This window comes from Stomoxys calcitrans, chromosome 5, assembly GCF_963082655.1.
Source record: "Stomoxys calcitrans chromosome 5, idStoCalc2.1, whole genome shotgun sequence".
Lineage (NCBI taxonomy): Eukaryota > Metazoa > Arthropoda > Insecta > Diptera > Muscidae > Stomoxys > Stomoxys calcitrans.
This window is the reverse complement of record NC_081556.1, coordinates 119755730-119782081: the sequence shown is the minus strand read 5'-3', so window position 1 is coordinate 119782081 and position 26352 is coordinate 119755730. Positions and strand designations below refer to the sequence as shown.

The 26352-nt window shown below is 38.9% G+C and overlaps 2 protein-coding genes across 2 annotated transcripts in view; one reads left to right on the top strand and one right to left on the bottom strand.

The window, feature by feature from the left end:
* The window catches only part of LOC106094039 (molybdopterin synthase catalytic subunit-like), a 515852-nt gene that overhangs the window by 388419 nt on the left and 101081 nt on the right, over nt 1–26352 (top strand). Inside the window, exon 7 of the mRNA XM_059370219.1 lies at nt 989–1363. The gene's annotated coding sequence lies outside the window, so the exon portion shown is untranslated. The remainder of the gene's footprint in view (nt 1–988; nt 1364–26352) is intronic.
* Nucleotides 1–26352, bottom strand: part of LOC106089370 (protein Wnt-2) — a 94208-nt gene that overhangs the window by 46923 nt on the left and 20933 nt on the right. The window lies entirely within an intron of this gene.

Here is a 26352-nt window from a genome sequence, read left to right as displayed (position 1 = left end):
TCTTGCTCACAGAACCGCTAAACCTGAATGTCAACAGAGAACCAAAAACATCGCTCAATGTGGCTTCCTACTCACAGAACCGCTCAACCTGGATAACAACAGAGAACCAAAAGCACAAAAACATCGCTCAATGTGGCATCTTGCTCACAGAACCCCTCAACCTGCATGATAACAGGGAACCAAAGATATCGCTTTTTTGGTTTTTCTTCCACATATCTACTCAATCAGAAAAGATTTAGATATCAAATAAGTTATTCATATGTAATAACAATTACAAATTCATAAATTCTCATAAATTCTCTTTATGAAGTGAAATGTAATTGCAGCAACAAATATACCTAATCTAAAATTTAAAAATTCTTTAATTAATAATAAGATGAAATGGGAACAAATAATACTAATTAAATGATAATATTTCTAAATCACTAACATTTTCTATTCTTATCTTCTGATATATCTGCTTCTTTCTCATTGCCGAGCTAATTAAAATCGTGTAAATCACCCATGGCTTCATTTTATCTGCTGCATGAACTGCTTCATATTTCTGCTGTTTAACTTGAATTTCTGCTGTATCCATTATAAGATATCTATCATTTCCCAATACTTCCTTTACCATGATGTATGGACCTTTGAATCTAGTCAATAATTTTCGGTAATGACCATCTGATGCATGTTCAGCTTTTATTAATACTATTGCCCCCCTTATAGCATATTTTCTTTGTTGACGATGGTTTTGATTAAAACGATCAGCCATTCTTTTTTCTTTATTATCAAGTCGGTTGTTTATTTTCAATCGCAATGTTTCCAAAGACATACATATGCTCTTCATACTCCTCAATGTCACCATGATTTTCAACACTTAATTGATTATCCTTAAGACCCGACACAATTTAACTTTTTGCATGTTCATCGCTGATACCAGCTTTTTTTGCTAACGACAATACGTCATGAAAATACTTTTCAATGCTTTCTTTTGGATCTTTCACAGTTCATCACAGTTGGATCACGAATCAGTTCCATCGACAACGAAAGGAAAAGCTTCCTTGGGCTATTTGACCCACGATATTTGGGTTTCGTTAACAGGAGAAACCCAAGATGCAACCGCCACCTCCAAACGTAATGCTGCATAAAATATTGTGGCATTGTCATTCCAACGAAATATGTCTTTCATCCGCTCAACATTTAGTATCCATTCACGGAAAGTCACTGAATCTTGACGTGATGGATTAAACACAGAAATCAGTCTTCTGCATTCTTCAATTCCACACCACATAGCTCCGGATCACACAACTTCTTGATACGGCTGTTTATTACTGTCTATTGAACGTGCATAACAACAATCAAGGACAGCCGCATCGACAAGGTACGTATATGACATATAAATCTAAGGCAGGGTTTTCCTCAGTTATTTCTTACACAAGTAGATATCAATCTTGCACTTGGCACATCTGGTTAACATCATTGTACAAGTTTTCAACCGAATCGTATAAGAATTGCTCACTCTTGAGGCTCAAGAATCGGGAAATCAGTTTCTATGGGAGCTATATAAAATCATGGATCGTTATAACCCATTTACAATTTCAACAGACCTAGATTAATAGGAAGAATTTGTGCAAGATTTCAAGCGTCTAGTTTCGCTCCTTCAAAAGTTATCGTGCTTTCGACAGAAAGTCAGACAGGTGGACTTACGGACAGTCAGAACGGACATTGTTAGATCGATTAAAGTGTTATGACCATCAAGAATATATATATACTCTATGGGTCTCTGACCCATATTTCCTATAGTGAAGGTTATGCGTTAAAAAAAAAATACTTTTAATTTTTTGGGGCATTCTAACCCCAGCCATGACATAACGCCGACATATCATTGGCGCAGAGGTTAGCATAACCGACTAGGACGAGGCGAGAAGAGATGTCGCACTATGGCACGCCGTTAGGACTCGGCTAAAAAAAGGAGGCCCCTAATCATTGAGCTTTAACTTGAATTGATATGTGAGAAGTTTGCCCCTGTTCCTTAGTGGAATATGCATGGGCAAAGTTTACATTATTGGCAATCGGTAGGTTGAACCATTAATCAGCGTTCATTCGCTGAATCTTCTAAAAGAAGTGTCATTTTGGGGCACATTGCTTGAAATTGGTAAAAGTCATTGATCGAAAATATTTGGGTTTCTCCATCCTTTTCTTAAATCAATGCGAAGGTAAAGTTTTTTAAAAAATTTTACATTTTTTTACTTTTATACCCTCTACCATAGGATGGGGGTATACTAATTTCGTCATTCTGTTTGTAACTACTCGAAATATTCCTCTGAGACCCCATAAAGTATATATTCTTGATCGTCGTGACATTTTATGTCGATCTAGTCATGTCCGTCCGTCTGTCAAAAGCACGCTAACTTTCGAAGGAGTAAAGCTAGCCACTTGAAAATTTGCACAAATTCTTCTTATTAGTGTAGGTCGGTTGGGATTGTAAATGGGCCAAATAGGTCCATGTTTTGATATAGCTGCCATATAAACCGATCTTGGGTCTTGACTTCTTGAGCCTCTAGAGGGCGCAATTCTTATCCGATTGGAATGAAATTTCGCACGACGTGTTTTGTTATGAAAGCCAACAACTGTGCTAAGTATGGTTCCAATCGGTCCACAACCAGATATAACTGCCATATAAACCGATCTTGGGTCTTAACTTCTTGAGCTTCTAGAGTGCGCAATTCTTATCCGATTGGAATGAATTTTTGCACGAAGTATTTTGTTATGATATCTAACAACTGTGTCAAGTATGGCTCAAATCGGTCCATAACCTGATATAGCTGTCATATAAACCGATCTGGGCACTTGATTTCTTGAGCTTCTAGAGCGCACAATTCCTATTCGATTTGGCTGAAATTTAGCATGACGTATTTTATCATGACTTTCAACAAAAATGCCTAATAAGATTTAAATCGGTTCATAACCTGATATAGCTGCCATATAAACCGATCTGGGGTCTTGACTTCTTGAGCCTCTAGTGGTCGAAATTATTACCCGATTTGCTTGAAATTTTGTACGGTGGATCCTCTCATGACCATCAACATACGTGTTTATTATGGTCTGAATCGGTCTATAGCCTGATACAGCTCCATATAAATCGATCTCTCTATTTTACTTCGTGAGCCCCTAAAGATCGCAATTCTCACTCGAATTGGCTGAAATTTTACGCAATGACTTTTGCTATGGTCTCCAACATAATTCAATTATGGTTCTAGCAATTCTTTTCTTTTATTCTTATTTGCCTTAGAAGAGATGCCGGGAAAAGAACTCGACAAATGCGATCCATGGTGGAGGGTATATAAGATTCGGCCCGGCCGAACTTAGCACGCTTTTACTTGTTTTATTTTGTGCCAGCAAAAATTCTCTCAATCTTCTACAAGAAGTGTGGCACATTGCTTGGAATTGGAAAAGTCCTTGATCTAAAAAATTTGGGTTTCTTTAATCCTTTTCTCAAACCACTGCGATGGCAAAGTTTTTTAAAAAATGTTACTTTTATTTTTTTTATTATGTACGAGTTCAGCTTTTATTAGAAAGTGCCTTGGAGAAATTGATCTCAATGTATTCTGGTTGTCTCTTAAACTATTTCACGTTCCTATCTGATATATGTTTTTGCTGTTGTCATTTTAACATTCCTTGCGGGTAATTACAAGCATTATTTGTGGTTTGTAAAAATATGTTCATCCGTTTGCCTTGGAACGACCACCGACCACCGCCATTGACTGCCATTGCGCTGAAAGAGTGAAGTAAATCACAGATTTTTGTCTGTTGGCAATGTTTTCATTATAACATCAGCATGACCGTCATACCCTCAAAAAAGAAGTTTTTTCTTGTGTGTACGTATGTTTGGGCTTTTGTTTTAAACAACTAACTTAAGACGGGGACTTCTGCTAATGCAGCTGAACTTTGGGTAGTGGGTTTAGGTGAGAGGAGTTGAGTTGAGTTGAGCGAGTAAACTTTTACTGGTCTACCTTTTTGAATGTGTTTGGTGTGGTGGCATTGTTTTTGGCAATGACTTCACTGGATAATGGTCTTTTTCGAATTTTTGTACTCTTGTCGTGTGTGTGTGGTTTGACAGAGGTTTTTGTGCCATGCACCAAGACATGTGAGGAGTTTATTTGGTCTTCCACCCCTTTTCTTCCTGTTGTTTTTCTAAAAATTTGCGGTGGCCGGCCTCACGGTCAAATGGCATTGGGGCATGGGACAGACAAATCATCCGTGTGTCAACAACAGCATGCAACACGTGTTAAATGTTTTGTCCTAAACGACGCATTCATTCATTCATCCATCCATCCACTCTTCCATATACTAAACTTTTGTTTCCTCCTTGTTTTTGTTTTAGTTTTTTTCCTTTCCTTTAGGTAGTCATTACCATTTTGTACAAAAACCATCTACGTTCGCATCACAAATTACTGGGTCTTTCTTTTGCCGTTTTGGATTATAGCCTAAAGGGACTTCCGTTGTTTGCTGTTTTGCATAGTGCTGCAAATTTCTCTAAAAGTGGAGTTTAAAAATGCCAAAAGATTACACTTTAACTAAGGAAATGCAGTTTACTTTTAAATAAGAAAGAGGCAATGACTTTAAATTAGCAGAACAAATTCCAATGAAAAAGATTTTTATTTAATAATAGTCAAGGAAATTTTTGAAACGAAAGTTTTAATTTCATAGAAAGTTTTGTCAAAATATTTATAAAGTTTTTTTTTTGAAAATGTATTTGCTTGCGTACACAAAAATTGGTCGAAATTTTTTTGAATCGAAAATTTGAATCGAAATTTTATTTTCATATGGACTTAATATGGAACAAATCTTTCCTAGGAATATTTATTTTCGACAATTAAAGAGCTTTTAGTGAAATACCATGCTACGAAAATAGTATATCGCTTGATAAACAGTCTAACAATATAAGTGCCTTTATCTGAATCCCATATGGTCTTTATTGGTCTGCGAATTTAAGTTTAGATGTAAGGTGTACTCCATTCTTAAAATACTTTATTTTAGCCTCATATTCTTATGATGTCTGATTTAGGGGTGTTTTTGTGGGTGAGGTGGTCCCCCAGACTCTTGGCCCTGAAAAAATATAAGCATCGTGCTCTTCTCTCAAATACCATTTATTTAAACCCCATATTGCCTTTGGTTTTGAGGGGAGTTTACAGGATGAGGCGTCCCGTCAACACATGGCGCCAAAATCGGGATTATCGGTGGTTTGACCCCCGGAGACATTCTATCAAAAGTGAGTATCAATTCCATGTTCTACTGCCAAATACCTTTCATTTGAGCCCCATATTGCCATGGTCGGTAAATACGTCCTAATTGGACGTTTTTTAGGAGTGGGGCGTTCCCCCAAACACTTATTGCCTAAATTGGATACCTCATTCGTTTCTACTCCTAATTGCGTTTTATTCGAATACGATATTGTCATGATTGGTCTATATATGTATATATTTCGTGGGTTTTTGGGGTGGGGAGGTCCACTTAGGCAACCGAACCAAAATTTGGTTACCAATTTTTCGGTTTTAGGTTATTATAAGAGAATAAACAAAATTTCGCGTAAAGCGCACCGCCAATCTCCGAGATCTGGCGTTTATGATAATTAGGGTAAGGGGCTATAGTGGCAGCTATACCACGTTTTGGTATACCTGCCGCCTAAACCGATCTCGGACCTTGACTTCTTGAGCCGAAACACTACGTCTTATGCTTGTTACTTCTTCGTTCTTTATTAACTTAAATTTTCTTATAACTATTTTTAATATTTTGTAATGTAAACGGTTGTATTACTTTTTTCTCTCAATATCTATTTAAAGATTTTTGGGAGTCAAGGAAAGTTGTCTTCCTCTTGACACACATAAAATTGGCCATCAAAAGTTCTTCCTTGCCATTTTCCCCAGTTTTGGATATCTACATAAGGCAATGAGAAAACGATATAAACATGAATTTAATTTGGTATGCCTACCTATCCGGGTTACTTTGGCTTATGGTCGTCTAAGGCGATCAGCGATTATCATATCTAAGACATGTGGACACGAGAAGCGCACATATAGCACAAACATATCGTAGAAAAATTACCACTGAAAGCAGATTAACATATTTATGTTATTTTCATTACAATAAGAGGTATCAGCCAAGACATTACCAACAGTGTTGCCATTTTTTTTATTCACTCCATCTTATTTCGTAATAATCCCCCAGAGAGAAAAAAACACCTTACCTAAATTTCCAAAACACCAGATCTCGGAGATGGGTAGGGTGATTTAAGCGAAATTTTGTTTACACACTTACAGTAACCTAAAAACAAAAATTTGATATCAAAATCTGCGGTGGGGTGCCTAGAAGGGCCACCCACTCCCAAAACCCGCCAAACGAATTATAGACCAATCACTACAATATGGGAATCAATCTATTGGGTTGCCCAAAAAGTAATTGCGGATTTTTTAAAAGAAAGTAAATACATTTTTAATAAAACTTGGAATGAACTTTAATCAAATATACTTTTTTTACACTTATTTTCTAAAGCAAGCTAAAAATAACAATTGATAACTGACAGAAGAAAGAATGCTATTACAGAATCACAAGCCGTTGAAAAAATTTGTCAACGCCGACTATATGAAAAATCCGCAATTACTTTTTGGGCAACCCAATAATATCCAATTGTAGGACTAAATATTTCGTGGTCACCCCACCCCCAAAAAGAGACATATTTCCGATCTTACCTGAATGGTCTTTGGGAGTAGAGCACAAATTGACGTTCACTTTTGGGGCAAAGTCTCTGGGGGTCGCCCCCACACCAAGAAGGAATTTTACTGACCATTGCAATGTGAGGTTGAAAAAAGAGGCATTTGAGTGTAGAAAAATCCACAGGAAAACTTGGAATACATTTTCAACCGCAATCAGGCAGAAATTTCCTCAAATATGGCATTATCGGTCGTAGCTGAGCGGGCCGGGCCCAGTTAGTTATAAATATAAAACTCAAAGTGTGTTTGCTTGTTCCGGATAGACTCGAAAACGGCTGAACCGATTTTCTTGGAATTTTCACAGATTGTGTAGGTTGGTCTGAAGGAAACATAGGTTATGTAAATTTGTGACATCGGAAGGGGAGCGGACTCTCCCCTGTACCCCAAAAGTACTACTCAAAAATAAAAAATGTATCGATCGGGACAATATGGAACTTAAATGAAAGGTATTCAGGAGTTGAGTACGAATTTCATATTCAAAAATGGGTCCAAGTAACTAGGGGCCGCCCCAAAACCCCCTAAAATAGTTTTATTTGACGATCATATGGGACTCAAATGAAAGGTATTCGGGAGTAGATTACGAATGTAGTCAAGAAGAAGGAATAGGCTTTATAATTTGTTGATATCGGAAGCGGGTGGACCATCGCCCGTTACCCCAAAAATACCACCCAAAATCAAAATTGGACAGATAAGGACAATATGGGAATGGTATTGAAAAGTAGAAAACGAGTATGGTCTAAAAAATCTGGTAAAGGGTGATTTTTTTGAGGTTAGGATTTTCATGCATTAGTATTTGACAGATCACGTGGGATTTCAGACATGGTGTCAAAGAGAAAGATGCTCAGTATGCTTTGACATTTCATCATGAATAGACTTACTAACGAGCAACGCTTGCAAATCATTGAATTTTATTACCAAAATCAGTGTTCGGTTCGAAATGTGTTCATTCACCGTAACGTTGCGTCCAACAGCATCTTTGAAAAAATACGGTCCAATGATTCCACCAGCGTACAAACCACACCAAACAGTGCATTTTTCGGGATGCATGGGCAGTTCTTGAACGGCTTCTGGTTGCTCTTCACTCTAAATGCGGCAATTTTGCTTATTTACGTAGCCATTCAACCAGAAATGAGCCTCATCGCTGAACAAAATTTGTCAAAATTTGAACACATTTCGAACCGAACACTGATTTTGGTAATAAAATTCCATGATTTGCAAGCGTTGCTCGTTAGTAAGTCTATTCATGATGAAATGTCAAAGCATACTGAGCATCTTTCTCTTTGACACCATGTCTGAAATCCCACGTGATCTGTCAAATACTAATGCATGAAAATCCTAACCTCAAAAAAATCACCCTTTACAAGTATACAGGAAGTTTAACGTTTATATCAACGTAGGAGAGGTATTCGGGAGTAGATTACGAATCTGCCATACAAAACCAGTTCGAAGTATAGAGGGTCACCCCATCCACCCAAATCGCCCCAAATGGGCATATTAGCCAATCATGAATATGTGGGACCTGGTTGTTCGTTTGTTCTGTATAGACTAAAGAACAGCAGAACCGATTTTCTCGAAATTTTCACAGATTGTGTAGGTGGAGGGCACCGTAGCGCAGATGTTAGCATGTCCGCCTGGGACGCTGAACGCCTATGACGGAGGGGGCGTACCCTCCCCTTTACCCCAAAAACACCATTCAAAATCAAAAGTGGACCGATCGGAACAATATGGGTATCAAATGAAAGGTATTGGAGAGTAGAATACGAATATGGTACTAAAGTTTGAGTCTAAGTATCCGGCAGGCCGCCCCAACCCCAAAACTCCACCAATGGATGTTCATGTCAATATGGTACTCAAATAAAAGGTATTAGGGAGTGGACTACGAACTTGACAAATAAAATTAAGTCCCGGTAATAGGAGGTATTCCCACCCTTAAAACTCCCCAAAATGAAAGCAATTTGTTAGTTGATTAGGAAAATGACATTAAAATTTGTGGTAAAGTATCCATTTGGCGCTTAACCTCCTTAATGATGACAATTTGGGACTCAAATAAAAGGTATTTGGGAGTATAAGAGGAATCCAGTTTGGAGGCCAAGTGTTTTTATGGGTAAGCACCAAAGCACCTCCTAAACTGAACTTATTTATATCAATATGGGGCTCAAATTAAAGGTTTTTTGGAGTAAAGAACGAATTTGATACTTATTTTTAGGACAAAGCCGAGGAGTGCCAGCTCGAAAACGCCCTCCATTCTGTACATATTTTTTAACCTTTTCAGCATTAATTGAATGGTATTTGGGAGAAGAGCTCGAATTTGACATCCATATTTGAGCGAAATATCTGAGGTAAAATCCCAAGCCCAAAACGAACTCCCCATCAAATATACAGACCTATCACGACAAGTCTCAAATGAATCGGGACTTATTTACCGACTAATGGTATTTACCAACTATGATAATATGGGGCTCATATAAAAAGTATTTGAGAGTATATCACAAAGCTTATATTTACTTTAGGGGCCAAGTGTCTGGGTCATATTTATCCAGTACCATATATTAGCCAAAGAAAGGTATAACGGAGTAAACCAAAAATTTGTCCCATAAACATTTCATTAAAGAACAGGGGCAAACTTCTCACATATCAATGAATGCTGTCGAATTCAAGTTTAAGTCAATGATAAAGGACTCCTATTGTATAGCCGAGTCCCAACGGCATGCGTCATGCAGTGGGACACCTCTATGGGGAGAAGCTTTTACATGACTTCCATACATGGCATAGTACCTCACAAATGTAACAAAAATTAAGAAGGGGTAATCACCACTTAAAATTATTCCAATGTTCTCGCCAGGATTCGAACCCACGCTTTTAGTATCATTGGCGGACTTACTTAACTCTGCGCTTCAATCACACGAATTCGATATCCACATTAGGGGCGAAATGTCCCTATCTTAAAACTCTAGCACAACAGAACTTATATATCGACCATTGCAATAAAGGGCTCAAATAAACGATAGAAGAGCGTTAAAAAAGGCGCTGCGGATCGGGCCCGGTTCGTCTAGTTTTCTATAAAAATCGAAACTTTTAAAAAATGTTCAGTAAAAATTAATTTTTTTTTAGTTTAATTTTTTGAAAATGAAAATTTTGATCAAAAAATTTAAAATTTTCCAAAAAATTAAAATTAAAAAAAAAATTCTTAAAAAATTTTCTGTAAAAATTATTTATTTTTTAATCTGTCTTTTTTTATGAAAATCAAAATTTTCTATATAAAACAAACTTTTCTAAGATAATCCAAATTTTCTAAAGAAATCAAAATTTTCTAAGAAAATCAAGATTTACTAAGAAAATCAGATTTTTTTTTATGAAAAAATTTTGTAAAAATGTCTAAATTTTTTATGCACATCAAAAATTTTCTATACAAATTTTTAATTGATTTAATTTTTTAAAAACTTAAATTTTTTTTGAAAATCAAATTTTTTTTAGAAAATCAAAATTTTTTTAGAAAATCAAAATTTTCTTAGAAAATCAAAACTCAAAATTTTCTTAGAAAATCAAAATTTTGTTAGAAAACTAAAATTTTCCACGAAATCCGTGCTACTTACAAAATCCTTAATTGGTTTCAATACCACGCCCCTAAGCTGGTTCATGTCTGATATTGTGTCCCCACCTATGTGCCGGTATCTGTTATACGCAAAAGCCGGACAATGACAAAGGAAATGCTCCAAAGTCTTACTTGCCGCACCGATTTTACATAAGTGAACACGTAGTCCTATGTTTCCCGTTATGATACCAATAGCTATACTAACCTTCTTCTTACTTCCTTTCAGTAATAGCCTCATCTTTTCACGATCTAGATCCCCCCAATGGATTTTCGGCGTCCTAATGACCGTTTCGCTGTCCCTCAATGTTGCATGCGCATTCGTCGCCCACTCGCTCAACTCGGACTGCATCGATCCGAAAGAATTCGGGTTAACCAAGTTTATTGACGGCAAACCTCTGGCCTTCACCGCCAAATCGTCTTCCCTTTCATTCCCCTTTACTTCGTTATGACCCGGCACCCAAACGATGCGGATTTTCCCATCCTCAGAGAAGGCGTTAATGTCCTTCTTACACTGCAAGACTGTTCGTGACCTTACCATCCTGGTTGTTATTGCTCTTAAGGCAACTTTACTATCGGTAAAGATGTTCAAACTTGACGTCCTCGCGTTACCACCACACCACTTCACGCATTCCGTGATCGCTCGGATCTTCGCCTGCAGGACCGTGTTATGGTCAGGCAGTCTAAATCAGATCTCAGTTCCTGGTTTCTCAATCTGTCCTCTAGCTTTGGTCCATCCGTGATGATCTTCCAGATCAATACTAGCAATATTATGTTCGTGATCGGAAACCTCTTCCCTTCCTTTCAGGTTTCCTTTCGTCGCCTCGATTATACCGCGATGGTATGAGCTGCTCCCATCCTCAATCCATTCTCCCATCGATTTAAGTCTCATAGCCGTGGCTGCCTCACACTTAATCTGTATGTGAATGGGTCGGATATGTAGAATAGTCTTCCATGCCCGGGGGAGCATGATCCTCATTACTCCGCCTATGCTAAGGCTTCTAGAGCCAGCGGACTATCGTCGAATTCAGGCCGCATGTCGAGCCTCCGGCCCGTCTACATAGTGCTCAACGCCTGTGAGCCTTCTCAGTACGCTCCTGAGTGTGACACTTCCAATTCAGTTTCTTGTCCAAGGTCACACCTAAGTATTTGACCTTGTCAGATATCGAAATCCAAATTTTTTTAGAAAATCAAAAGTTTCTAAAAAAAATTCAAGTTTTTTAAGAAAATTCTAATTTTCTGAGAAAATTAATTTTTTTCACAAAAATCTAAATTTTGTAAGAAAATTAAATTTTTTTGAGAAATGCAAAATTTTCTTAGAAAATCTAAGTTTTTTAAAATTCAAAAATTTTCTATTAAAAACGAAACTTTTTAAATTTTATGTAAAATTTTATTATTTTCAATGCTAAATAATTTTCCTACACCGATCTTCCGAATAAAGGTTTTGGGTTCAATAGAGTCTCATTGTTCAAGAAATGAAATCTTTGGCAACTCATTACCACACAACCTCTGTGCCTGGACACACACTTCTTAATGCTCTACTCTGTGCTGCCATGGCGGCTGGGCAGGCATTTAAAAAGTCATAAAAATTATACAGATTTTTTGCTATGTTCCCATTATACTCGTATTGTTTCTGCGGTTGCTTTAAGGTTTTTTTATCTTTTTTTGTGAATACATGGAGTTTATTGGATTTACTTTAGTGTTGGCCTTTTCCGCACTTCTAAGCGCAGGCGTATATGCGAAAGTGACCAGAAGCAGTCATATCAAGAGCAGTTGGGCCTATGAATGCATTTAACTATTGCTTGACTAAAGTCAACCACTATTTTAATGGAGGAGGAAGGAAGGGGGGATATATGCAACTCTGGGCCATACATAAAACATGAATTGATCATATGCGCGTGTGCCAATAACTTACGAAAGCCACACGACTCTAGTTTTACATATGTTGGTACTTTTTTGCTTTTGTTGTTTTTGTCGTCATCGTCGTCGTCGTAGTCATCGCCCGAGTTGTCTACCCACCGCTGTGGTGTAAATTGCCATTGGGCCCATTTTGCGGCTTGTACCTACTCTAAGGGGGTATATCGCACATTTTTTAATGTCTGGTAAAAGTTGGCGGTTTTTTTTCACTCCTTGTTCATCGCTTAACTTTATGTCCAAAAACAATGCCGAAACACTTTTTCAAAAGGACAAACATATTAACGGCCGTCCAAAAATGTAGACAGTCACCACCACCATGCTTGGTTGTCTGTGAGAAAAAGAGTTTTGTTTTGTGTAAACCGACGATCGCCACCGACGCCGCCGACACCATCACATGCACCAAAACCATAATGCCTGCATCTCCACTGGCATAGTTAAATGTAACGAAAGTAATGAAACATAATTCTTTAAATGTAATTACTACCTTGCTGACAATGTTTAAATTTATGACTATGGGGAGGTATTAAGTTAGGGATGTCGATGCGGGAATTAAGGTAATTATAAATCCCAGATTTAGAGGTGGATATATATTCAATACTTAATATGAGAACAGGCATATTCATCTTTAAGTCTTCCGACCACTCACTGATTCGATTTAGACATGTCTGTCTGTGCGTCTGTCCTTCTGTGTGTGCATGCATTCTTGTAAATGGTTATGGTCAATCGCCACGAAATTTTGCATTCCATTTTTTGTTTGTGGCTCAAAGACGAACCTTATGGATTATATCAAAAATTTTTCAGAATTAAGATACAGCTACCATATATGTATATGAACGATATCCACGAAATTGGGTACATATTGCTTTATTACCCCATCCGTTCCTTCTGCTAAATTCCACCAAAGTCGTGACAGGTGGACAATAACTCAAATCTCAAACTTTTAGTTTAGCCGCGTATGAGCCTATGGGATAAGACGGAAAATTTGCCAACTAAAACCGCAAGCTCGATTTTTTTTTGGTCCATAGTCTTTGCAAAAACCGAAATATTTCGTCGATAATGATTAAGATTTCGCCTGTTGGGATTTTTGGTTCAAACAACTTGACCCACCCTAGTATACAGTCCAAGTTTCAAGACAAGCAATAAAATGAATAATGTTGGTGCCTGTTTAGTAGGAATTTCCAAAAGCACAGCTTTAAGTCAATCCTATGGCCTACGAATGTCCCTTCAACTCTTATTTTTATACCCTTCACAATAGGAAGGCGTTATACTTATTGCGTCATTCCTTTTGAGCTTCTAGATGGCGCCTCAATCAGTCCAAAACCTGATATAGTTGCCATATAAACCGATAATGGGTCTTGAGTTCCTGAGCTTATAGAGGGCGCAATTATCATACGATTTCGTTATATGTTTTGATATAGCTGCCATATAAAACGATCTTGGGTCTTGACTTCTTGAGCTGCTAAAGGGCGCAATTATTATCCGATTTGGCTGGAGTTTTGCACATATCGTTTTGGTATGACTTCCAACAACTGTGTCAATTATGGTCCAAATCAGTCCAAAACCTGATGCAGCTGCCATATATACCGATCTTGGGTCTTGACTTTTTTTACTTCTAGGGGGCGCAATTCTTATCCGCTTTGGCTGAAAATTTTGCACATATCGTTTTGGTATGACATCCAATAACTGTGCCAAGTATGGCCTCAATCAGTACAAAACCTGATATGGCTGCCATATAAATCGATCATGGGTCTTGATTTCTTGAGCTTGACAAATACGATGGTGGAGGGTATATAAGATTCGGCCCTGCCTTTTTGTTATTCATACATCTATTATTTTCTCCATTTGCCTAATACGACACGACATTCCTAATGCTCATCAGTATATGGCTGTTGGAAAGCTTAAATGTGTTACAGATGAAAGTGGCGAAAACTATTCTGGAAACACATAAACTAAGGAGAACTTGGAATTTTTTTCGTTTTTTTCCCCATCTCTTTCTTGTTTTTCCTTTAAGCCATTGTTGGTGCAGGATAAAGAGGTTGAGACTTTTCAACATTGTTACAACTTCACAAAATATTTGTGGTTTTGTTGGTGTTATTTGGCCGTTTGTCATATGGCAACGAGCGCTTAAGGTTAGAGTGAGGGCACAACCCAAGTGTTTAACCCCAGAGCGGGAATAATAATGTAAATGGGCAATTTGGAAGTTTAGTGCATATTTTAGCAGGACATGACTTAATTATAGATTTCCTGGTACATCTTTTATTGCACATCTGGCAAAGCTCCAAAGGGAGAAGAATCTTGGACTTGGTAAAATGTATGAAAAGAAGGATGTTTGCAGAATTTATTTATGAAAAAGAAAATGGTCAAGACTTTTTACGTAGGCTATATTGGTGTTTTGGAGGTCACTGTAGCGCACCTAAAGTCGGCGACATTAGTGATGTGCTATGTCATATATAGAAACCATGTTTAAACTTCTCCCTGAAAAGTTGTCAAACGATAGCACGTCGCACAGTGGCGCAAACAGAGAAAACAGGTGACAAAAATCAAAACATTCAAGTGCGCCTAAGAAATTTTGAAAGAATCAATCTTAAGTTAATTTTAGGTTAGGTTGAAAAAAGAGTGCGGATATTAATCCGCCCCAAGCTACTATGGACATACACCTAAGCCAGTAATCGGCTTATTGTGCGCTCTTTAAACTAAACAATAACTTCGAAAAATAAAATTTTAAGTTAGGAATTCCATACTACTTACAAAATCCTTAACTGTTTTCCATAATACTCCCCGGTATTGTGTCCTCACCTAAGTACAGATATTTTTAGCCGCAAAAGCCGGACAATGACATAAGAAATGCTCCAGCACCTCATCATCTTCCCCACATGTCCTACAGATGCTATCATAAGTAAGCTCGTAGTCCTAAGTATCCCGTTATGATACCAATAGCTTTACGGACCTCCTTCTTACTTCCTTTCAGTAATTACCTCGTCCTCTCACGATCTGGGTCACCCCGTATGATCTTCGCCGTCCTAACCACTGTTTCGCGTTCATCGCAACCCAAACCCTTAAACCGGACTGTGCCGACCCGAAAGATTTCGGGTTAACCAAGTTTTTAGACGGCAGTTCTCTGGCCTTCACTGCCAAATCGTGTGCCCATTCATTCCCCCTTACTCCTGGCCCAGCACCCAAACGATGCGGATTGTGCCCTCCTCAGAGAAGACGTTAATCTCCTTCTTACACTCCAAGAACGTATGTTGAACTTACTGTCCTGGATGTTATTGCCCTTATGACCATATTACGGTCCCTCAAAATGTCCACATTCGACATTCTCGCTTTAGCACCACACCATCTCACGCATTCCGTGATCGTCCGGATCTCCGCTTGCAGGACCCTGGGTTCCCAATGTAAGTCCCAGGCCCACTTTATCCTCTAGCTTCGATCCATCCGTGTAACATGATCTTCCAGATGGCAAGGCACTTCCAAAGCAGTGCCATTGTATAGTCTTTACTTACTGCACGCTCCTGAATGTGACACTCCCAATAAAGTTTCCTATCCAAGTTCACTCCTAAGTATTTGACCTTGTCAGATATCGAAATCGTCTTATTGAGAAAACGCGGTGCGTCAAATTGGTCCACCTTCATCTTTTTCCTGAGCAGGCAGATTTTTTCTCTGGGTTATGCTGATTTTCTTTCTCGAAGAGGACAACCATCTTCGCAAGACTCCACTAGTGCAGTCGTAATCCTATTGATATTGTCGTCAATGTCTTCTATGCTTGGACAATCTAAATTATCTTGCCCAAATCTACTTCTAAGTAGTCTTCTAAATTTTGGCCAATTGGTTTTCAACTTATTACGGAAGCTTATCGCATTCGGCACTGGTCGTGCTATTCCAAACCTAATTTAGTGTTATTGGGTTGTTAATATTCTGCCAGGGCTTGGCCCCGCTTATTAAAGTTCGTACTACCCCACTAAATGTGGTGAGAGTTCGCATCGCACCCTATTAGTACCTTATTTCCTGTCTGTTTTGCTTTCCTCATCAACCGTTGCAGCTGTGTCGGAGAGTCGAAAGGCAGATAAAGTGATGCCAGGTATGCTCCGACGTTGACAACTCTGGGGAAAAAACATAATCGGCCGATGTCGATGACTACATAAGTTATCTCATCTCTGCTGTGCTTCCGTGCCACTTCGGCGTTAGAGGGCGGCTCCTTGCCTTTCTCAGCGACCATTTTCCCCTTCCGGGATGGCTGTGGCATCCTTTTGGAAGTCACAGTTCTCCCCTGTGTCCGTGCGCGCTTCCTTCGTTGCTATTCCGACTTTGTCTCCCTCGGCGGGACAATGTCTTCCCAGAGTACTTAAAAGCGGGAGCTCTTTTTCTTCTTCAGCGTCTTGGCAGTGCTATGCTCTTCAGGGGATCTGATTCTCTTTCCAGCTTCCGTAGAAGTGCCTAGATGAGGATGAAGGATGAGGATATATTCATTTTGCCATTCCGACCCCATAAAGTATATTCTTGATAGTCGTAAAAATCTAGGACAATCTAGCCATGTCCTCCGTCTGTCCATCCGTCTGTCGGTTGAAATCACGCCACAGCCTTTAAAAATAGAGACATTGAGCTGAAACTTTGCACAGATTCTTTTTTTGTCCATAGGCAGATTAAATTCGAAGATGGGCCATATCGGACTATATCTTGATATAGCCCCCATATAGACCGATCCGCCGATTTAAGCTCTTAGGCCTTTAAAAGCCACTTTTACTATCCGATTTTGCTGAAATTCGGGTCGGTGAGTTGTGTTAAGCCACTCGACATTCTTCTTCAATTTGGGCCAGATTTGGATGTAGCTGCCGTATAGAACGATCTCTCGATTTAAGGTCTTGGACCCATAAAAGGCGCATTTATTGTCCGATTTCGTTGAAATTTGGGACAGTGAGTTGAGCTAGGCTCTTTGATAACCTTCTTTAATTTGGCCCAGATCGCTCCAGATTTGGATATAGCTACCAAATAGACCCATCTCCCGATTTAAAGTTTTGGGCCCATAAAAGGCGCATTTAGTGTCGGATGTAGCCGACATTGAGGACTGGGTATTGTGTTAGTCCCTTCGACATCCTTTTTCAATTAGGCCCAGATCGGTCCAGATTTGGATATAGCTGCCATATAGACCAATCTCTCGATTTAAGGTTTTGGGCCAATGAAATGCGCATTTATTGTCCTATTTCACCGAAATTTGAAACCGTTAGTTGTGTTAGGATTTTCGACATCCGTATCATCATATATGGTTTAGATCGGTCTATATATGAATATAGCTACCAAAAAGACCAATGACTTGTAAAAAAAACATTTACTCCACTTAGTTACCATTTTTCCACAAATTTTGAGTTTGATAACTAGAAATAAGCACCTAAAAGCACCTTTTTCATACATTTATTTTATAGACTGAACACTTATCTATCATATGCCGTTTAAATCATTCAATTATCTTACTCGCTTCAAAAAATATGATTTTTGCAAAGAAAAAACTTGAACCGCTCCACTGTGCGGTGGCGCGCCATTGTGCTCTATACAATTATTGATGCAGGAGTATTTTCCAGCCGATAGTACCGGTTGTCAACTTTTCCATTTTTCTTATACTATTACAAAAATACCATAAATACTCAATTGCTCTAGCAATGGGTAAATAGCCTCCTTTTACTTTCCCTTAATTTATGACTTTTATTTATGGCTTAAATTTTTATTTTTTTGTCATTTGCGACAAATGGTTAACTGGAGTAACAACTCATTGACAAAGTTAAAAACAATAATTTAAAACCAAAAATAGTTTTATTTCCTTGCATATTGTGATTGATGGATGGAAGGATGGACTGCAGCATAGTATAATAGTCTCAAAGGCTTTGAAAGATTGGCCACTGGCTTGGCTATTACGTGCAAGCAAATGCTTAGTTAGGACCCGGCTTATAAGATTCCTTTTTTAAGAAAAGTTTTTCATAAACTAACTGGTCATTGGACCGGCATCAACAACAACAGAAGAAAAACAAAATCTTTCACAACAACTACAAGAACAACGAAAACAAAAACTGAACTAAATCTGCTGTTATGGTCATTACAACAAATCTATGGCATATATCAGCAGCAATAAGGCAACAACATTATGGCTAACAGTAACAGGCTGGTCAAGTAAAACCTTCCCATCGTAAACAACATCAAGAGCCGTATTTTTTTCTGCTTTGTTGTGTGGCTCGTACCTCCCTCTACAGCATTGAGTTTTTAGATCTCATTGTTGTTGCCAAGCTTTTGAAAATATAGGAGGCTGGATGGATGGATACCTCCAACGTGCAGCGTGTTATTCGCGTTTCCTTTTTTTCACCGCTTTGCTGGTATTGAATAGCAGCAATGCTAAGATTGATGTGCGTCTGCGCAGTTTGAGTAGAGGGCAATAATCATAATCATCTGTGGTTATATTAACTATAAAAGCAACAACAGCAACATCATTGGCATGGAATGGGGGCCAAACAAAAGTGTTCATATACTTCATGATCCTGCCATAATCATCTCAAAAAGTTTGGACCCTTGGACGGACATAGAACTCTAGTCTTTGCGTTCGCATTCCCAAAGTTGTGTTCGCGTTCTGTTTTTTATTTCTCGTTTTACTGTTTCGCTGTGCATATTTTTTTTTTTCTATTTTATTGTTGGGCGCTGTTGTTGTTGAAAATTGACTGACTTCAGTCATTTTTTGTGTTATTGTCAGTTGTTGAACATTATCTCCTTGGCTGAAGACTCCCATAGTTGATGTTTGTTGACTAGCTGCCTAGCTGCCCTGCTTGTTTGACTGACTTGTTGTTGGCCGGCCAAGTTGGTCGCTCAGCATTTCTTGTGATCATTGCGCGATATTGCATTCCTTCCTCAACATGAATTTTGTTGGCAACACACAAACAACCAAGGCATAGAAAACCTTTTGTGGCTACATTTGATCTTGATCACATTTTTGCTGTCCACCCTCCGCGAAACTCTTCATGTGATTCTCTCTCTTTGATCATCACTGGCTTGGTTTACTTTGTCTTGGTTTTGGCATCTGTTGACCATTAATGGCATGTTGAAGAAACCACCAAAACCAAAAAACGAAAAAGAAATTTATTCCGAAATGGTCAACAAGGAAAAATCGGTACTTTTCACCAACTGAACCTTATAAGGAGATTTGAAACGGTGGCCGCATTTAATTTACTACAGAGTGGTTGCCAAGTTTAGAGAAATGAGGAAGAATTTTGAGGAAATGAAATAATGTTATTTATTTTTATACCCTGCACCATTAGTGTGGTGCAGGGTATTGCAACTAAGTGAAATTGTGCATAACACCCAGAAGCTAGGGAGACACACCCATTGATAAGCATGCGGATCGCCTTAGAATCACTTTCTGATTCGATTTTGATATGTCAACCTGTTTTTCCATCCGTCTGTCTGTCCGTCCGTCTGTCTGTCCTTGTTAGTTTATGTAGAAACTACAGGTCGTAATTTTTATATAAGTATCTTAAAATTTGGCGGACTTTTTTTTTGGCCCAGCCACAAATCTGCAAGAAATTGCTTCAGATTTCAATTTATGGTGATTTTTTAAGAATTATAGGAAATTTTTTCGAAAAAAAAAACATAAAATTAAGAAAAATTCATGAATCGATAGTACGTTCCATATTCTTTTAATGTTCAAATATAATTTCATGCAAATGTTGACCGTGACTGCGCCTAAAACGGTCCATCAGCTTAGTCCAACTTTGGCATACTCTTTTCAACATTTCGGCCGGTATCTCACGAATAAATGCTTCAATGCTGTCTTCCAATGCGTCAATTGAAGCGGATATGTCTGTATGGACATGGGCATTAACATAGCCCCACAACAAAATAGTCTAAAGGCGTAAAATCTCACGATCTAGACGGCCAATTGACCGGTCCCGAACGTGAAATAAAATGTTCACCGAATTTACCTCTCAATAAGCCTATTGTGACGCATGCTGTGTGGCATGTGGCTCCGTCTTGTTGAAACCACATGTCAGGCAAGCCAAGCTCTTGCATTTTGGGCAAAAAAAAAAGTTGGATATCATCTCACGGTAGCGCTCACCATTCACAGTTACATTACGATTCGCATCATCTTGAAAGAAGTACGTTCCAATTATGCCGTCAGCCCTTAAATCGCACCAAACTGTGACTTTTTTTGTATGCATTGGTAGCTCTTGCAATGCTTTTGGCTCATCTTTACTCCAAAATCGACAATTCTGCTTATTTTCGTACCCATTGAGCCAAAAATGAGCATCGTCGTAAAATGGAAGAAGCGCGCGATGAACTTTCTTAACTGAGCACGCATTTTGATTGAACAATTCAATACTTTGCAAGCGCTGTTGGTTTGCAAGACGATTCATGGTTTAATTATAGACCAAACTAATGATGTTTGACAGTGAAACAAAACACGAAACGTTCGTGAGCTGTTTAAACAGGTATTGTCATTAAGATAATTGCTACAAAATCACTCATTATTTAAGATTTTCTCTATTCTTATATATAATCAGTAAGGAAAGGCTAAAGTCGGGCGCAGCTAAATATTATATAGGTCGAAATCAAAATTGTGGCTTCTACAGCCTTAAAACTCCATATTGGATGAAAGATATATATTGGAGATATATCTAAATCTTATCTTATTTTGATGACATTTTATACACAAATAGAATATCTCATGCAAAAATTTGTTCGGATCAAAATTGTGGGGTTTTTCAAAATTAATTGCGCTTATCTTTGGATCAGAAAAGTGACCGGAGCAATAGTTTATGCGACCATTACCTTGATTACAAGAATACATTGACAGACGGACGTACCTAAATCGAACCAGAAAGTGATTCTAAGCCGATCGGTATACTTATTCGTAGGTTTAGCCCTTCTCCTCCTTAGCGTTGCAAACAAATGGACATAGTTAAAATACCCTGTACGACAGTGGTCATATTGTGTTGGTTTGTTTGTTTATCTCTTGTTTGTCTTTTTGTTTATATGGGGTGAAAAAGGGTACTTAATGTTTTGATATCTCAAGGGGGTGCTAACCCTCGCCCTTATCCTAGTTTTTAGAAATGCCAGATCTCAGAGATGGGTGGCGCGACTTAAGCAAAATTTTGTTTGCCCTCTTATATTAACCCAAAAACAAAAATTTGGTATCGGCCACCCTAGGCACCCCAACCGAGAGCCGGCGATTAGTATGAATACTGCATATCTCCCATCACCATCACCCTCATTCAATCTACCAATCTGGTAGTCGCTGGTTTAAAGATTGAGATTTCAGTCCCTTAGTCCCCAAGTATGGATTCAGGATTTGAAGTAACCCTTGATTTCCATTTGTATACCATTGGTTGAGAAGAAATATCTTCCTTCTTGACTAAATACAGTGTAGCGGTCGGCAAAATCTTTCCAATCTTTTATAGGGCGCAACAATACATTTCAATTGAACGTTGAAAGCAATTAGTTTGTATCGGCCCGATTGACTACCACGCTCCAATTGTCCCCAGGTATGCAGCCCTGTTCTTGTCAACAACTATCCTCACCAAGCTCTCCTTAGCGACATTAGCACGGGTGCATGAACCGACATTATTACTGTTGGCCTTAGTTCTTTTGGGGATGAGATGCCCTCCAGGTTACCGCAGCCTTTTCGCTGACTGCGCACTATGGGCGAAATGACCAATTTAGCGCCGCAAAACTTGTGGCACTTTGGACAATTTCTTTATATTTTGCTAATAATTTTTTTTTTATCAAGATTAGATTAAGCTTCAGCAATGACCTAGCCAACGCTGCCGTTGTATTTTGATACGTGTAACTATGTTATCGTCGTCATACAGCGCGTAGATAATACGACGCCTATATTCTCTATTAACGCAAACTGGTCCATACATCTGACGAAGAATTTTTCTGTCAAACACTGCAAGCACTACCACGTCTGCTTTCACAAGTACTCTAGATTCAGAACCATATAACAACACGATAAGCATCAGCGTCTTGCATAGTGTAATCTTCGTCTGTCGAGAGGTGTTTCTATACTGCGTGCAAATGCAAATGCAAATTTGCCCGTGAACATTCCATTAAGGAACAGGGCCAAACTTCTCACATATTAGTGAGTGCTGCAAGTTTTTTTAAGCGCAATGCTGACTGCTCTCCGATTCAAGCTTTTTTAAGCTCAATGATATGGGGCCTCCTTCTTATAACCGAGTCCGCATGTCGTGCCGCAATGCGACACCTTTTTGCAGAGAAGTTTTTACATGGCTGTCATACCAAATGGTACAGTACCTTCCAAACGTCGCCAGCATTAGAAGGGGATAAACACCGCTGAAAAATTTCATTTCACGCCAGGATTCGAACCCGGGCGTTCAGCGTCATAGGCGGACATGCTAACCTTTGCGCTACGGTGGCCTCCACAGCCAAATTCATGCCTCGTGTTATGACAGCTATAGTATAGTTCGTCATCACTAGGTGCTGTTGTGACGCCATTTCCTGTCCATCGCACTTGTTGTAAGGCGAAAATATTTGCCTTGTATTTATCCAATATATCCGCCAATGCGTATGCTGCACCTTTTTTGTAAAGAGTTCGGACATTCCAGGTGCAGTTGATGGGTTGTCAACCTTTGGGGAGTCCGTTCTTACTATTCTTTTGTTTCTCAGAGTAATTGTAAATACACGAGGTCCGGTTACTGGCCCAGCGACCGGCATGGATTTTGTGGGATGGCACATGTATTCCTTGGTGTCGCGAGCCGCTTGTTTCAAGATCCGACGCTCGCCTCCAGCCGCCCCTAACCCAGGAACAGACGCTGATGTTGTTGCGCCAATAACTCGCCTTGTCATCTCGAGCATCATTGGCACTCAGTATTTAAGTAAGAGTCAGTGCCACCTGACCCCTCACTGAGACCCTCCTCACAAAATCGCTGACTGCCCGCGACTGCATTTGCAGCTACTCCGCATAAAAATTAAGCTTTCCACTATCCGCAAACTGTGGACGCACCCTCTAGCTCTCAGTTAAGCTTCCCGTGATAACTATGAAGACCACACAAGTCGGGGCTCTATATTCCAGCCTACGAGGATAAAATAGTTTCATGTCATGTGTTCAGACAACATGTTATGACCTGAAACCACCACCGCAGCTGTTGGGTCTTTGGAGCCCATTCTAAGCCAAATCCCGGGCTCTAGATCTGCCGCTCCACTGGAAAAAAACGCAGATTATAAACCGCCTAATAGAAAAAACTATCGTAGCTATCCTTGAGCAACTTTAAACTTTCTCCGAAAATAACTACGTTTTTGCGAATTACAGAATAATTTTGCAGCGTGAAATAACTAAACGTTCGCTCCACTTAACGGTTCAACCAAGAATCCTCTTCAACGATATGCAATCCATGAATTCTTTTTTTCCTTTATCAATTATTCAAATTCATCATCGGACATGCTTGTTCAATTCATTTGACTCGAAATGTTTGTTAAGAATTCCCAAAATTTACCACCCAAGTTTGTTAAACGTTGTCAATATTTCATATTGGATTTTATGAAATTAATCAGATTACTTGTGAACAACCTGTTTGCAAGCATATCTGCTGCATAATCTTTCTGCCCAAAAAGGTTTCTTTAGTCCAATCAAATCACAGTGCACCTTCCCCAAAAGCAGTGTAAGAACAAAGTTACACGATCGTTTACAATGGAAATAGTTTTGTTAAAGTAACCCCAATTTTCTGCTGGCATAGCTGTATAAAAGCTACCATGGTTGGTGTATTGGTCTGTGATGCATTTGTAGCTGCATCAGCTCCATTGGGTTTAATGTTGGCAGCCGGCACATACAGGGACGAAGGGGAAGCATTGCATTACATTATTGTTGCATCCATTAAAATCGTGTAAGCGCGTGTAAAAGGGCTCTTTTAAAATGTTTTAAGCTTTGTTTTCTTATTTACCGATTGAAATCATCAATTTCGGCTGAAGCTCAGCTCAAGCCCAAGTAAGTGGATGCAAACTCATTTTGTTTGTGTTTCGATTTTTGTGGCTATGAAAATGGAGATGGAGTTGAAGCAGAAGACAGCAGTCCCGTTTTTGTGGTAACAGAGATTGGTGGCAATAGTTGCAGTGGTATAACAATGTCTTGCATGGCTGTCTCAGTGCTTGTGGATGAATATCTTGGCTTAAGCCGCCCGCCAGTCCATCAGTCAGTTAGCGAGTTAATTTTCCATCAGTTTAAGCTTTGCTGCTGCTGCTGTTGCTACAATGTTTACCCACAAGATATGAGAAACGATCTCCGAAACTACTCTGTCACACTTTCAGGGGAATTTTTTTTTTTTTGTTTGATTCACGGTGGAATATTTGGGGCCATAACAGCACCGTCAACAGCAATAGCAACAACCACAAACCAACAAAATTAGATGTTTTCGTTGTTTTTGTATTGCTATGGCTAAGTTCATTTGTCTGTTGTTGTTGGCGGTTGTTGGCATTGCTATTTACACAATTTGTGTAGTACGTGCGAATCGACTCTCACGATGTTTGAGGGTAGAGAAGGTTAAAGTTTGTTTGGAAAATTGATTTTGTTTTTGCCGTATACATTTCGCTTCCCCCTTTGATTCTTTTAAGACATCCCTAACAAAGTTTATATAATGAAATGCTTTTTTTTAAAAGAGAAGGTATATTGAATTGGTTTCATTTCCAATATGTATGTGTGATATTTTCTTTTCGTAATAAGAATTTGCTGATCGCTTAATGTGTAAGCTTTTACAGATAATGTACCGCGATGGTAGAGTTGATGGATGGTTTCGCCATTTGCAAAATTTCATCCACAATTTTATAGAAATTGACCTCTACATATTCCTAACCCAAACGATTCAGTAGAACAAATTCAATAAACTCTTCTATATTTTCGATGCCAGTTGCGTATTTGTCGCCCAAATATCTTTCATTTTAGGCCTACATTGTTCTGATAAGTCCATAAGTCATCTGGAATTTTTGTTTTTGTTCCGTATAAACTCAAAAACGGCTGAACCGATTGCCTTGAAATTTTCGATGCCAGTTGCGTATTTGTCGCCCAAATATCTTTCATTTTAGGCCTACATTGTTCTAATAAGTCCATAAGTTGTCTGGGATTTTTGTTTTTGTTCCGTATAGACTCAAAAACGGCTGAACCGATTGCCTTGAAATTTTCACAGAATGTATAGTTTGGTCTGGAAGGAAACATAGGCTATATAATTTTTTGATATCCGGAGGGGGGCGAACCCTCTCCCTTACTCCAAAAGTACTACCCAAATATGAAAGTGGACCGATCGGGATAATATGGCATTCATATGAAAGGTATTTAAGAGTAGAGTACGAATTTCATAATAAAAGTTGGATTCCAGTACCTGGGGGGCCGCCCAGGCCCAAAAACCCCTTAAAATAGGTTTATTTGACGATCATGACAATATGGAACTCAAATGAAAGGTATTAGGGAGTAGATTACGAATATGGTAAGGAAGTGGGAATAGGCTTTGTAATTTATTGATAATGGAAGGGGGCGAACCCTCCACCGTTACCCCAAACACTCCACCCAAAACTAAAAGTGGACCGATAAGGACCATATGGGTATCAAATGAAAAGTATGCGGGAGTAGATAAAGAATCTGTCATACAAATTCATATGGAAGTATACGGGGTCACCCCACCCCCACAAAAATGCCCAAAATGGACATATTAGCCAATCACTGATATATGGGACTCAGTTTGTTTGTTCCCTATAGACTGAAAAATGGCAGAACCGATTTTCTCGAATTTTTCGCATATTGTGTAGGTTGGTCTGGAAGGAAACATTGGCTATATAATTTTTCGGTATCGAAAAGGGGAACGGACCCTCCCCTTTGTGACAAAATCACAACCCAAAATCCAAAGTACCTTCCATTTGATATCAAAATACCTTCCATTTGATATCCAAAATACATTCCTATCCAAAATACCTTCCATTTGATATCTATATTGTCCCGATCGACCGAGTAGAGGTATTGGAGAGTAGAATACGAATATGGTATTATGTTATGGCGGCCATCCGCCCCAACCCCAAAACTCCCCCAAACAGACATATTGGACGTTCATTTCAATAAGGGGCTCA